Raw genomic sequence first — 15,497 nt, 5'->3', positions numbered from 1 at the left:
AAATAGGGTCATTGGAAGCTAGCAAATTTGGGGTTGAGCTCAACCACTGCTGGCCTCTCGTTGTTAAGCACATGCATTGCATCTACTGACCTTTGACTCTCTGAGGTGACACATTCAGTAGAATTTAAAAATAAATTGTTTTTGAAGAATTTTAAAATAATTATAATAGGAAAAACAGCAAGAGTTTACATTAAGTCGACTACATGTACAAGCTAGCTGTAATCTTGTTATAAATAGTAGAATATATAATAAATTAAACACTTACCAATAAGGAAAATATGTATAAACAAGAAGCCGTAGATAAAATGGGTCACAATTTAAAAAGTATAGCACAGCATAAAGCAAAGTTTTTCTCGGGTATAAATAATTTCACATATTAAATAAAGTCACAAAAAACCATTAACAGGAATAACAGGGTGAGGACATTGCAGGTGAAAGACACCAATGACAGGAAAATTGGCATTTAAAAACGAAACTGCTAAACGTCTTGTCATTCGGGGGGATCGACCAAGCTAATCAAATTGATATTAGAAATATCAGTCAAACTGAAGAAGGTTTGGGCTGAATGTTCGTGTGAAATACTTCTTGCTAAAATAAATAGCAAGACCGTATTTCATACGGGCACTAAACCCATACACTTGTAGAACAGAGTAATAGTCAAAATATCACAAAAGGGACAAATTACACTCAATGACTGTATAAAACTAAGGCGCAAATTTAACTGAAGACAATTTCAGACGCAAATATAAAAGATTATAGGGAAACCACAATAGATAGCCCCTTATCTCTAAGCATTTTTTGGCACGACATGGGCACTAATTTTTGGTAAAATACTACAGACAATGAATATGTGTCTGTGATGAAAATCACACAATTTTGTGGGAATCAGGATATCGTAAAAACGTACATTTTTATGAATAAATGAGAACTAGAAATTTCGGTGCAAAACATAATTAAAAGTGTTCAAAAAAAATTAGCTGAAAAACTACAGTACTTGTCCAACATCAAAAACTTTCGGAAGAAAAAATTTAAATAATTCAAAAAAATATAGGTTACAAAAACTAGACACCCTCCCCCCACCTCTTATAAATATGGAGATAATAAATTTGATCATAAAGGGCAATCAGCATAAAAAACTTGTTAAGGTTATTGAAAAAGAAATATATTACTGAAAAAGCGGAAAAAGACTTGAAAAAACCCTTAGGCTCCATTGAAATATTGAATCAAAAAGAGAGAAACGTTCAAGTAGAAAATATAGCCAGACGAAACTAAAAGGAAAATAAACTCAATGAAGTCAGTTAAACTCTGTTATTGACGCACTGATTGAACTTGCCGAACGAACTACTATGAAAATTTTACTAAATAAGTGCGAATAAGTAGCATTAATACTACGGAGCCACCATTACATTGGCAAACGCGGGCCGAGAATTAATAAAAATATTGTAGAAATGCTCAAAGAAGTCAAGAAAAGAAATTTGGCTCTCTTATGTGGAAGTTGTTTTCAGAAAAATGACTAGCATGACATAGAAAATTGGAAGTAAGGCACATAATAGCCTTAAGAACTTGAAGTTGAAACCTAAGACAAGACCACTAAAAGTGGGGAAGTTAAAGTGAAAATAGTCATTGTCACTTGTATGTCAAAAACTGTATTACTGTATGCCGTGAAGGCCAGGTATTTTCTGCAGAAGGGCCACTTTTTCTGAAAAAAAAGAATAGCCCAAGAAAAAAATTGTAGCCACAAATTATTAAAACTAATTATTTTGTGTGCAGGTTCATAATAGTCTTTTTAGCTGTAGCCCATGACAAGAGGACCTGGAAACGTTAAAAAGTCTATACCGTCTTTTGTTTTTAAAAATGCTTTAAGTTTTAACCAATAGTATAATAACATATCTAGTTTTTAGACTTTGGTTCACTACACCCATTTAAAAGTTACGTGGTCTTACTTATTTTCTTTTTTTGAAGCGAAGCCTAATTTGTTTTGACAAGTCTTGACATTATACCGCTCGCGAAGTCTTATCTCGTATTGGAAATAAATATTTTGCAGGAACCTATGATGTCACTTCAGATCGGAGCTAATAATTTAGCGTTGGGATGTGACGGTCATAATTTTTACTGGCGATATATATTTGAAGGAAAACTTGATGTTATTTATATACCGATTAAAAGAAAATTTAGATATTTCTTTAGAGGCTTTTTATCCTTTTTATTTTTATTTAATATTTTTTTTTAGTTATTATTGTTTTATTCAAATATTAATCTGCTGGGGGCTGCGCTTGTTCTTCCTTTCTCCGTTTCCTGGTCCGAGTTCTGGACTCCAAATTTTTGATTTTCTTCTTTATAGTATTTGCAAATTTTTCCGTGGTTTCTATAGTGTGGCTTACAAGGCTCTGAGTGCGAGTGCTGTTTTGTTGCCTTGTCAAATATCTTTAATCGTTGTTTCTCTTGATGTTCGGCCTTTTTCATAAGTGTTTTAGCGACTTGTGCTGCTGACAAAGGAACTTCTTACTGCCCCTTTGGTTTCTTTACTGTTCTCCATAATTTTTCTCTCGAGGATGGTTTTCTTGACGATGGCCCAGGTTTAGCTATATCGGTTTCTGTTGAAGAATTTTCGGTGTCACATTTTGTTAGCTCGCGTCTGGTAGATGGCGTTTGTTCCAAAAGTCATTTTTGCGCTATAAATGTAGGTGAGTCTTGTGTATGAAAGTATAGTGAGTATAGTGTGTGTATATATATATATATATATATATATATATATATATATATATATATATATATATATATATATATATATATATATATATATATATATATATATATATATATATGTATATATATATATATATATATATATATATATATATATATATATATATATATATATATATATATATATATATATATATATATATATATATATATATATATATGGTAAAATTCTACTTTAGCTACTTTTGGCTATCTTGAAAAGGGGTTTGGTTAGGAAAATGATACTGTCAGGAATGGGTCTACAGGCTAAAGTTTGTCCCGGGAAGGCCAAAAGTAGCTAAAGTAGAATTTTACCGGGGTAAAATTCTACTTTAGTTACTTTTGGCTACATTGGATAGGGATTGGGCTAGGAAAATGAAACTTTCAAGGATGGATCTACATGCTAAGGTATGTCCCGGGAAGGTACTTTGAAGTACCTACCTCCAATCCTTCCCCCCTCTATATAATGGTAAATTACTGCACATTACTAGTTGTTTTAGCTCATATTTCATCCTATATTACTATCATAATTATAAATCACTGCTTACCTTACACAACTTAAGCTTTTAACCTTGTTCATTAAAATATATTCTAAGATCCTATTTTCATTTAACAGTCCATCCCTTTAACTTATTTACTATCTAGCTGACACTCTTATGGAACCTGTTTGTGATGTCACAACTTTGCTTATCATAACCCCTTTTAACAGTAGAATGCAGGTGCCATGGGGTAGACAAGAGATAGACCAGTAAAAAAATCCAAATTGTTTTTTGAGGACAAATTTTTAGAGCGATAAAAATATCAGAATCGACTTTAGAGGACAAATTATGTTATGAGAAGATGTTTTTATTTTTATAGGTCCATCCGCTCATGAAGAAGATGTCATGGGAAGATGTTTTTGAAATCCCCCTTTGCCCCAAACTCAAAATCCTTAACTCAAACCTTAAACTTAACTCAAAATCAAAACTAAAAAAAAACTCAAATACTTATGCTCTCTTTTTTTCATCCTGGGAAATCAAGGCACAAGCCTCGATAGACTGGATGACTACATTCCTCAAGCGGAATAGTGGGATTTCTATACGATCCTCCGAGGCAACAAGTCAAGCTAAAGCAAGTGGTTTCAATGAAGTAGTTGTAGAGACATTATTCGATAAACTTGCCTTAGTCTATGCTAAATACCAAATCCCTCCAGACCGTATTTGGAACACCGACGAAACAGGTGTTCCAACTGTATCACCTACTCCTAGAGTGCTTGCCAAGAAGTGCTATATATATATTTCTAGCGTATATGCACTCTTTTATGCCTATGCAAGTCATTCAAAGAGGAAAGGCTCTTCTGACACACACACATTACGTTAATATGGTTTTTCTCCTGTATGGACTCTTTGATGCCTAATCAAACTGCTAGGTGCAGAAAAGTTCTTCTTACATAAACCGCATCTAAAGGGTTTTTCGCCTGTTTGTACCCTTTGATGGGTAGTCAAATGATTCTTTTGAGAAAAGCTCTTTTTACACACACTACATTTAAAAGGTTTCTCGCCAGCATGCATTTTGAGTTTGGGGTGAAGGATTATTTCAAAAAAATTTTGAGTTTGGGGGGAAGGGGGAATTATTGTAGATTTAATTTGGCCTCTAAAGTTGATTCTGATGTTTTTAGCGCGCTATCTGTTAGTGCTTTGGAAATATTGAAAAAGCTTCTAGAGCAGAATTTTAGAAAATTTTGAGTTTGGAGGGAAGGGGGATTTCAAAAACATCTTCCCATGACATAAATTGTCCTCTAAAATTGATTCTGATGTTTGTAGTGCTCTATGTCTTAGCACTTTAGAAATATTTAAAAAAAAGCTTCTAAAGAAGAATTTTGGAAAAATTGAGTTTGGGGTGAAGGGGGATTTCAAGAACATCTTCCCATAACACAATTCTTCCTCTAAAGTTTGTTCTGATTTTTTTAACGCTCTATGTCTAAGCGCTTTGTAAATATTTAAAAAAGCTTCTAAAGTAAAATTATGGAAAACTTTGAGTTTTGGGGGGAGGGGGGATTTCAAAAAAATCTTGCCATAATATAATTTATCTTCTAAAGTCCTTTCTGATATCTTTAGTGCTCTATCTATTAGTGCTTTAGAAATATTTAAAAAAAGCTTCTAAAGTAAAATTTTGGAAAATTTTGAGTTTGGGGGGAGGGGGGATTTCAAAAACATCTTCCCCTAACATAATTTGTCCTCTGAAGTCGATTCTGGTATTTGTAGCGCTCTATCTATTAGTGCTCTAGAAATATTTAAAAAGCTTCTTAAGTAGAATTTTAGAAATTTTTGAGTTTTGGGGAGGGGGATTTCAAAAACAGCTTTCCATGACCTAACTTGTCTTCTAAAGTCAATTCTGATGTTTGTAGCGCTCTATCAATTAGTGCTTCAGATATATTTAAAAAGCTTCATGAGCGCATGGACCTATAAAAATAAAAATGCTATATATATATATATATATATATATTATATATATATATATATATATATATATATATATATATATATATATATATATATATATATATATATATATATATATATATATATATATATATATATATATATATATATATATATATATATATATATATATATATATATATATATATATATATATAATCCCCGTCAAAGGGGATTTAACATGTGAATCGTCGACATAAAAATAAATTGGGTTCATCAATATTATTATCAAGGACGATATAATCACTTACATTATATGCTAGACAAGGGGGTTCTCATGATTGTTATGTTTATAGTTCGATAATGCACTGGATACAGAAATTTGTTAGATAGTGTTACCTGATACATAACATGATTTGTGATGAAGGAAAATTATTCTTCGTCGATCGATCATCGTTTTCTCGATCAAAACGTACCCGTAATTTTTGTAAGCGAAGTTGGGACGAGAGTTGCTTGGAATTTATGACGAGTACTCTTCGTTGGTTGAGGTATGATGTAAATAGGTGCTACTGGGCTATATCTGCACTGGTCTATGTATTGTCCTGATTAGTTTCTGATATGCCGTTCCAATTCCTGGAATAAAGTAACGAGAAGGAGTCACTCGTTCTTTAAAAAAATTAGTCATAATACAAATAGGTCATGTACCTTTGGGTAAATGAATTTTTACGCTACATGACAATGCTACACAAATACACTAACATTACTACACACACATTGATTTTTAACGAAACGACATTATTATCATGTTGGTTGAAACATATATGAAGTTTCCCTTGAGAACTCTAAAACATAGAAATTTCTTCTAAGTTGTTATGGCATAACGATGATATAAGAGATTAACTCTTTTAACTTTAAGTGAGGTCTCTTATTATGCTCTTTAGTATGCGCTATCACATACACTTTATTTTGATTTCTTGCAACACTTAATTAATTTTACATTACATTGAAAATAATCGTTTAGACATAGTTTACGCTACATTATTAAATTTGAGGTCTAATTTTACAACATATTTCATGCCTACATTGTTCACGCACGTCCGTGCTGTTTAAGAAACGTATGTTGCAGCGTCGTAACCGCACGGTTTTGCGTAAACGACACTTACATTGAGGGAACTAGACATAGTAAGGATGAGTGGAAACCTCTATACCCACTCGTTTTCTAATGTCTTCTCTTTTTCTTGGCTTAGACGTTTTCGTGGGGTTCCGGGTTTAAATTCTGCATTTCAGCCGTTTCCCCATGTTCCTCCTTTGGGTTTTGCCTTCTTAGATTCAAAATTCTTCCATAATTAAAAGTCAGTAAGATTTTCATAGTCAAGGAAATGGCGAATACGAAACATACAGTCAGTAGTATGTTCCACCAAAGACTGGTTTAGAATAATCCTTATTTATTATCTACGTACGTTAATCTCTGGTCTTCATTAGTAAATAAAGGCATTTGGGAATCTAATGCTTGTCTTATTTTTATATGTGGCAACGTTCCTTTATTCTTCTCTATTTTGAACCATATTGTGGTTTTCATTTCCTTACTTTCTATATTGGGAATAGTGTATGACAGGTTGATTGCCTTAAAATTGATTATTTTAGGACTTATTATATTTGTACTCGTGGTAATTATCGGCATTTGAACTGTTGACTCTTTAGTTACAAGTTGACATCCTTGTCTTATGGTTATCGTACCCACGTCTTGTAATAATAATTCGTTCCTCTAACTTGGATCGATTCTTTCTGTATTTTTATAACAAGACAAAGTTCCAACAGTTTCTCTTGGAACAGAAAATAACCAAAGATCATTTCTAAGGTGTATGAATATTTCTTGTTTAGTACTTACTATTATAGATTCGCACGAATTAGGTATTTCTTCCTGTTGTGTGTCTTTCAAAAATATATCTAACATACAAGATCCGGATTTGACGTTATAAATAGGTAACGTAAGCTGGCATGCTGGGTTTTTGAATGATACGCACTCTTTTAAGTCTTGTGGGTTGGCAAGGGCATATTTTCGTCTATCTTGATCAACAAGTAAATACTCTGCTTCAGCCGTGATAGTCATAAATGAATTCGTCTCCTTTATATTAGCAGGGAAGGTCGAAATTTTGTACAAGTCATATATGGATTGTTGGTTTATTAATAGAATCGTTACTACTGCGAATAATTGTTCATTTATTTCCTCGATGTGGACTTTTAATTTTGTATATTAAAGGAACAAATTTGATACTTCTGGTTCAATTGGTAAATGTAAGCCAAACGTTAGATGTGTTTTTATTTCATCTAAAATGCTTTTTAAGTTGGAAGGGTCTACCAGGTCGTATGAGAAGGTTCCTCCCGTTAGGGAAATAATGCGAATTTGAAATTACTAACATCTGATGCTAGATTTAGTCATGACATGGTAATTATATCGAGCGATACCATGGTAAGACTCTCGTCTGTCACCACGCGATCCACTTCGTTCCTTAAGTAATTTATTACATTTACGTTTTTTCAGATTTCCTTAGATATCATTTCGACTTTATCTCTTTGGTAGTTTGCTATGCTTGCTTGTATTTTCTGGACGTGTAATGTTACGGTCATGGCGTTATTCAATTCTTTTACATTTTCTCTCGGGATGTTTAAGTCTTCCTTAATTGTTAGACCAAAAAGAAGGAGGCGTGTTCTCCAATGATGGGCATTAGGCTTGTAGACCTGCGGTATTTACTTCTTCTAAAGAATAATTCAAAGATTATCGTGGTGCTTGGTTTTAATTTCTATATTTCCATATTAAATAATTCAAATAAGGCTTGTAATCTTTTTCTGTATAATACTGAGAAGGCTTGTTGATTTGACACTTTCTGGGCATTTTTCTTGCTTAGATCAGGTAACGGTTCGATAACTTCTTTTGTCGGCTCGTCGGCCATGGCTAATCTAGCACAACTGCGTTCGCCGTCTATTGTCCAACATTTTCAATGTGCGTAATTATCCTCTTCCTCTTTCTTAGAATTATTTTTCTTCTCTTCTGATTTCATCCATTGAACTCTTATCGTTTCTGTTTCGGTATGTCTTACCGAGATTCTTACCCTTAGGCCTATACGGAATATGCCAATCGGCTGGATGCGCGTAAACGTGGGCCCTGTTGACCAAGTCCATTTTGTAATTGTCGTGGGTTTTAGATAAGTCAACGTGGTCGAATTTCTAGGTGATTCTTTACTAAATGCGATCATTTCTGGGACTGTGTTCATCGTAGTTTCCGACATTGAAGATTGTATCTCTTTTGCTGGGGTTTCATAGGTGGGTGTGATTGTCTTGATATCTTTTTCTTTTTTTTCTGTAGGATTTCTATATTCGTTATATTGTTGGGTATTTGAGAAATAGTTCCTTGATTTGTCTAATTCTTTTAGGTTAGTATCTTGTCTGTTGTCATTTTCATTTCTTAGTTTGGGTGATATTTGTTTCGGGACGTTCCTATCAGCATGACTTTGCCACCATTCTTTGAGAAAAGTCCATAGGCTTGGCAGTTCATATAGCATTGCGTAATTTCCATCATAAAGGCTTCATTTTCTCGTAGCCAATAATTTAGGGTTTTCCATAGATTTCATTGTAATGAAGTGTCTTGACAAGTGTTCCATATTATTTGCTGATATTTTCCTTTTTTCTTCTTTGGTACTGGTTCCTAATGCCATGTTCTGCCATTTTCTTATCGAAGTCATATATTACGAACTTTGAGTTTAGTTTTGGGATAAATGGTATTTTGAACTCTTTATTATCTTTGCTATGCATTATTTTACTGGTACTGGTCGGATCCTTTATACGATCTTAGGAATTAAAATATCGATTCTTTGAGTTCATTCGTATTTTTCTGTAGTCTTGTTACTTGTTGAAATAAAGTTTCAAAGGGTTTGGGATCCAATTTCATAAAAATTTTCTATGCGTTATGGCTGGCTAGGAGTGGATTTTCATGCTTAAATATTACTCCATGTTTTACAATATATTGGGCTGTTGCGTGAACAACGAGGATTATGATGATATTCTTAAGCCTCATCTTTTTGCTTGTTTCTAAAATTAATCTATTATTAATTTTACATAGTTTTGCATAATTTGTTTATTTGCTCTTTTTTTCAAAAGAGTTTAGGCGTTTTAACTTTTAACTTGGGCTATCTTATTATAATAATTTATATTAATTTAACTTTCGAACTGTTTTATGTCATTGGCCAAACAAAACTGATTTATAAGCGTAGTACATAATTTCTGTTTACGAACAATATATTTCGATGTTTTAAATTATTTGTTGAACTTGTTTCAATAAATCTGTCTTTGAATGACGTTAACAATTTTTCTATTGTATTTATCGGCAAATTGGCAAATTGCATTTATCAGCAAATTCTAATGGGAGGGGGTAATACATTAGGGGTGAATATAAACTTGAATTTCCTTGCAAGGTCATCAACCCAAGAGTGCCATCATTCTTCGTAAAATTATCAGATTCCTTATGAGCGTTTCCAATATAGTACAGTTGAACTAGTTGTCTACTCTGGGGTTCTAGATACAGACACATAAAATAAAACAACACAAATAGAAAAGTAATAGATTTATTAGACTTACATATCTAATCGTACAGCAATGTAGTTCAAAGCATAGATCTCGCAGCCAGAATAATCATAGTCAGAATACATCTTAATGATAATGTCCCGAAAATACTTCTTCCTTAACTTATAAAATAGGTTCTGATTCTGCGCAATAATCACTACTTCACAATTGGCCCAGCTCCTGTCGGAGGGCCCGCTATTTTATCATTATGCTGACAAACTGGGTTCATTATGCTGACTGCCTACCCAATATTTTTTTCCGTGATATTTTGATCATTCAATATACACATTCCTAAGAGCACTTCTAAACTTCTAAACTAAGTTTTGAACAATGTCCCACTATGTTTTCCAAAATACTTCAGCAAAATACCGATCCATCTTATTAGTATTGTACTTACAAAAAACCCGTACTTTTCGCCTTTCAAATCTGGTAATAGCGTCTGGGAATTTATAAGACTCCTTTGTTTGGTAGAACAAAAGTTTCACAGAGTACCACAGTGTATTTATTCTTGAATTAATCATCTCTTGCTTTGAACTTTTTAAAGGGATATTTGGCTGATAAATAAATTTGGTTTTTCTTTCTCTGTTTGTGAATTTAGACAAGAGTTTGAAACGGAATTTAAACTCAATTAGGGGAGTTTAATTTACATCGGAAGTGTATATACAAAGAATTTTTTTTTCATATTTTAAGCATATATTATACACAGTACAGTTCATATGGAAGAGATACTCGTATAAACTCCAAAGAGGGCTCACATATATGGTTTTATGGAAGGAATGCTCGTATAAACTTCAAAGAGGGCTCATTTGATTGAAAATTGAAAGTTCTACTTCGTCTGCATTTTTCATCAAAATGGTTTTTGAAATCAGGGAAGAGATTTGGAAATGCTTTGATGTCAAATTCCTCTTAATAGATATTCTCCCTAAACCATGCAATCTTTTCAATTGAAATTGGTCATTCTCAATGTTTTTATTGTTATTGAAGTCATCAATAAAATTTTTTGGCACTGACGAGTCAAGTGGTTTCATAGAGAAATGCTCTACTAAGTGTGATTTGGCATCATTTGCAAGTTTTTCTAAAATTGCTCCCTCTGGTACTTCATGAGCACGAAATAAGTTATATGTTGGTTGTCCGTTGACAAGTATCACAAAGCTATCAATATTAAGCAGCTCATCTGGTTGTACATTTGTATTTGCTTGAACATCTACAGGTTGATACACAATTTTACCTTTAAGAGCCTCAGTCAATTCGTATGCAGGTCTTTTTAAAGCCATGATTTGTCCAAGTGTAAGAACAGTTAAACATGACATGACAAATTATCTGATTATTCTGCTGAAACTAGAATAGTTTCTAGAAAATTTAAATTAAAAATTCCATTCGACTGCAAACTGCAAAAATATTTATGGTGTACGAGCAATAATTTTAATTTTTTAATTAAACCAGAGAAATGGCTGAAAATTTTAAATTATTTTTTTTTAGGTTTTAGATTATTTTATCATATACAGATTGTGTATTCCCCCCCCTGACACCCTTTTTTCGCAAATGTATTAAATATTAATTTTGAGATAGCCATTTTGTTAAAAATGGTTGAATGATCCGATAACAAAAACTCCGGTGTCGAAAAAAAACCCAAAAGCCCGAGAGCAAGCGTTGTAAGATATACCCCGGTGGCATATATGGTTCATATGGAAAGGATACTCGTATAAACTTCAATGAGGGCTCATATATATGGTTTTAAGGGAGGGATTGCTCGTATAAACTTCAAAGTGGGCTTATTTGAATAAAAATTGAAAGTTCTACTTCACTTTTTAAGAGTCAAAATATATTGGAGGGTAACCAGCCCCCCCCCCTGCTCTTTTTTTTCCCAAATAAATCCGATAAAAATTTTGAGATGGCTATTTTGTTAAAATTCGTTTAAAGATTATATAATAAAAACACCGGTGTCGACACAACCCCCCAGGACCCAGGGGCACGCCTTCTTTTTCCAAACCCATCTGATGAAAATGTTGAAATATAAATTTTGGCAATATTAGCTCAAAGGTCAGATAAGAAAAACTCCAGCTTCAATGCAACCCCCCAGGGCCCTAGGGAAGGCGTTCTAAGTTACGCCCTGAATGTATGGTTCTTATGAACGGGGGGCTCGTATAAACTTCATAGAGGGCTCATTTGATTGGAAATTGAAAGTTCTAGTTCACGTTTTAAGAATCAAGAGATTGAAGGAGAACTAGCTCACCCCATGCTCTTTTTCCCCAGACCCATCCACTACAAATTTTGAGAGAGCTATTTTTTTATAAATTGTTTCAAAATTAGATAACAAAAACTCCGGTGTCGAACAACCTCCCAGGGCCCAGGGGTAGGCGTTGTAACTGTTGTCCTGGGGGTGTACATGATTCTTATGAAACGGATGATCATTTAAACTTCAGAGAGGACTCATTTGATTGGAAATTGAAAGTTCAAGTTCACCTTTTAAGATTCAAAAGATATCCGAGGGTAACTAGCTCAAAAATCCGAAGGTTTTTGATGCAAAATGTGGATTATATCAAAGGGCGCCTTCTTAGTAGACACCCGCAGTTTAGTAGAGACAAAAACTATTGCAATATAACAAATTATGTTCAAGTTCCATTTACTCCTTGTATAAGGTTGGATTTTAATCCTCTAATGGTGTGTCATTATTGTTTGGAATAAGTTATCTGAATCAGCTCGAAGGTGCCACTCAATTGGTTCATTTTAAAAAATTGTTAAAAACTCTTTAGCTTCTTAGAGGTCATTTTTATCCATGTATTTTTTTATTATTGTTATTATTTTTTGGGAGTCTATTTAATCTATTTAATATGCTTAATTAATTTAGTCTATTTATTCTATGTATATATTTTTTTCTATAGTTTTATTTTATTAATATTTTCTTTTCTTCTCTAATTGGCTCTTCTGTCTGTGAGTAGGTGATCATTTTAAATTTCCTTTTGTTTTTCATCTCTGATTAGTGACTCATTTGTCTTCCCCCTTCTTTACAGGCCAATGAGCCTTTGGGGGAATAGTTACATGTCATATTGTATGTGTATTTAAAGAAGAATAAATCTTATCCATCTATCTATCTATTGATAGTCAAAAGCGATCAGAGCTCTCCCGCCCATCAGTTCCTCCAGAACTTCCGATCAACATTTTGATATAGCCATTCAAAGTGTAGGCCTATTATGTACATTGCTTTGTTTTTCCAAAAGGTATATTTAGCTGTTCTTACATTTAGGATTTGAAGTATGTGAAAATAGATCTAAAATTAGATCAAAAAAGATATTGTGTAACAGCATTCTATTTATCAACTTAAAAATTAATCTAAAATTAAGTAAATAGTCAGTGAATTCGTTACCAGGTCTTTTTGACGCCATGATTTTTGCAAGCCTAACAACAGTTAGACATGGCATGACAAATTATCTGATTATTTAGCTGAAACTAGAATAGTTTCTAGAAAATTTAAATGAAACATCTCATTTAACTGCAAACTGCAAAAATATTTATGGTGTCCGAGCAAAAATTTTAATTTTTTAATTCAAACCAGAGAAATACCTGAAAATTTTAAAATAAATTTTGTTTTTTGCTAGTTTTTAGGTTATTTTATCATTTTACAAATATTGTATAAGCCCAATCATTCATATTTTGTTAATGTTCAAAATTATTCCCATATCACGTGTCGAGTATCTAAAACCTAGCAAAAAAACAACAAATTTTAAAATTTTCAGGCATTTCTCTGGTTTGAATTACAAAATAATAATTATTGCTAGGACACCATAAATATTTTTGCAGTTTCCAGTTGAATGAAATTATTTATCGAAAAGACAGATGCCATGATTTCGATGCCATGATTTGTCCAAGCCTAAAAACAGTTAGACGTGGTATGACTAATTATCTGATTATTCAGCTGAAACTAGAATAGTTTCTTAAAAAATATAAATAAAATAATTTTATTTAACTGGAAAATACAAAAATATTTATGGTGTCCGAGCAAAAATTATAATTTTTTAATTCAAACCAGAGAAATGGCTGAAAATTAAAAATTTTTTTGTTTTTTTTTGCTAGGTTTTAGATACTCGACACGTGATATGGGAATAGTCTTTAACATTAACAAAATATGAATGGTTGGATATCTGAACTATATATTGGTGCATATTATAGGGCAAAGAGAGAGAAAGAAGAAGAGGAGAGAGAAAGAGAAAGAGAGAGAGAAAGAGAGAGAGAAAGAGAGATAGAGTGAAGATTGAGAGAGATGTCGAAAGAGAGACAAATTTTAAGAGCTAGACGGAGGATAGTAAAATAATTGCTTTAATTAACGGATGATTCCATTAGTCCACGGAAAGTTTTCACTCTTATTTCCTGAAACCATCTATTATCTTTTGACTCTTACATTTATTTATTTTTTTTTTCTGCTAGGTTTTAGCTATTCGACACGTGATATAGGAGTAATTTTGAACATTAACAAAATATGACTAATTGGGCATCTGAACTTATTATTGGTGAATATTATAGGGTAAAGAGACAGGAGGAAGAGGAGAGAGAGACAGATAGAAAGAGAGATAGAGCAAAGATTTAGAGAGATGTCGAAAGAGAGCCAAATTTTAAGAGAAATAAGGAGGATAGTAAAATAAACGCTTTAATTAACGGATGATTCCAAGTCCATTGAAAGTTTTCACTCTTATTTCCTTAAACACATAATTTAAACGATAAGTTTTTATCAACAAGAACCCTCAGGAATCACACATATCAATCTGGGGGGGGGGGGGGTGATTTATGGAGTCTCTTGGTGCATGACGCCCAGTTATTGTGGGGAAGCTCACATTTGTATGAGAACACAATGGGAGACCACGGAATCAAATGGGGAGGAAAAAGTCTCCTGGACTTGGATTATGCTGATGATTTAAGCATCCTAGATGAAAGTGTGAGCAAAATGAATGAAGTTTTAGAGGCTTTGCGAGTTCAGGGTGCTAGTATTGGTTTGAAAATTAATGTTAGGAAGACCAAGTCACTAAGGCTAGGAATAAGTGAAGATGAAAAGGTGACGTTGGGTAATGAAAAGATTGATCAGGTGGGCAGCTTCACTTACCTTGGTAGTATTATTAGTAAAGATGGTGGGAATAGTGAAGATGTTAAAAATAGAATAGCCAAGGCTCAGGGTGTTTTTTCACAGTTAAAAAAAGTCAAGAAGAATAGGAAGATAAGTCTGCAAACCAAGATTAGAATCTTAGAAGCTACAGTGATGACAGTGGTCAAATATGGCTCTGAAGCATGGACGCTCCGAAAAGCGGATGAAGATTTGCTAGATGTTTTCCAGAGAAATTGCTTAAGGATTGTTCTGGGTACCCGGCTGACTGACCGTATTTCAAACAATAGGCTATACGAAAAATGTGGTTCAATACCGCTTTCTAGGTCTATAATGAAAGAAAGGTTGAGGTGGTTAGGGCATGTTGTTCGGATGAAGGATGACAGATTGCCGAAGATTGTTCTTTTCGGCCAACCATCTAGGGCTAAACGGAAAGCAGGTCGTCCCCGTCTGGGTTGGGAGGACGTCATAAAATAGATTTAAAGGAAATGGGAAGTTCGTGGGAGGGTGTAAAAAGGGAGGCTTTGAATAGATTGGGATGGAGGAGGAGCGTGCGCAGCTGTGTTGGTCTCAGGCGGCTTGGTGCTGCGATGAGTTGTTAGTAGTAGTAGTAGTATATAAGAAGA

Source organism: Artemia sp. Qi Xiang Cuo, chromosome 3 (assembly GCF_049724085.1).
Source record: "Artemia sp. Qi Xiang Cuo chromosome 3, ASM4972408v1, whole genome shotgun sequence".
NCBI lineage: Eukaryota > Metazoa > Arthropoda > Branchiopoda > Anostraca > Artemiidae > Artemia > Artemia sp. Qi Xiang Cuo.
Note: the sequence above shows the minus strand (reverse complement) of the source record.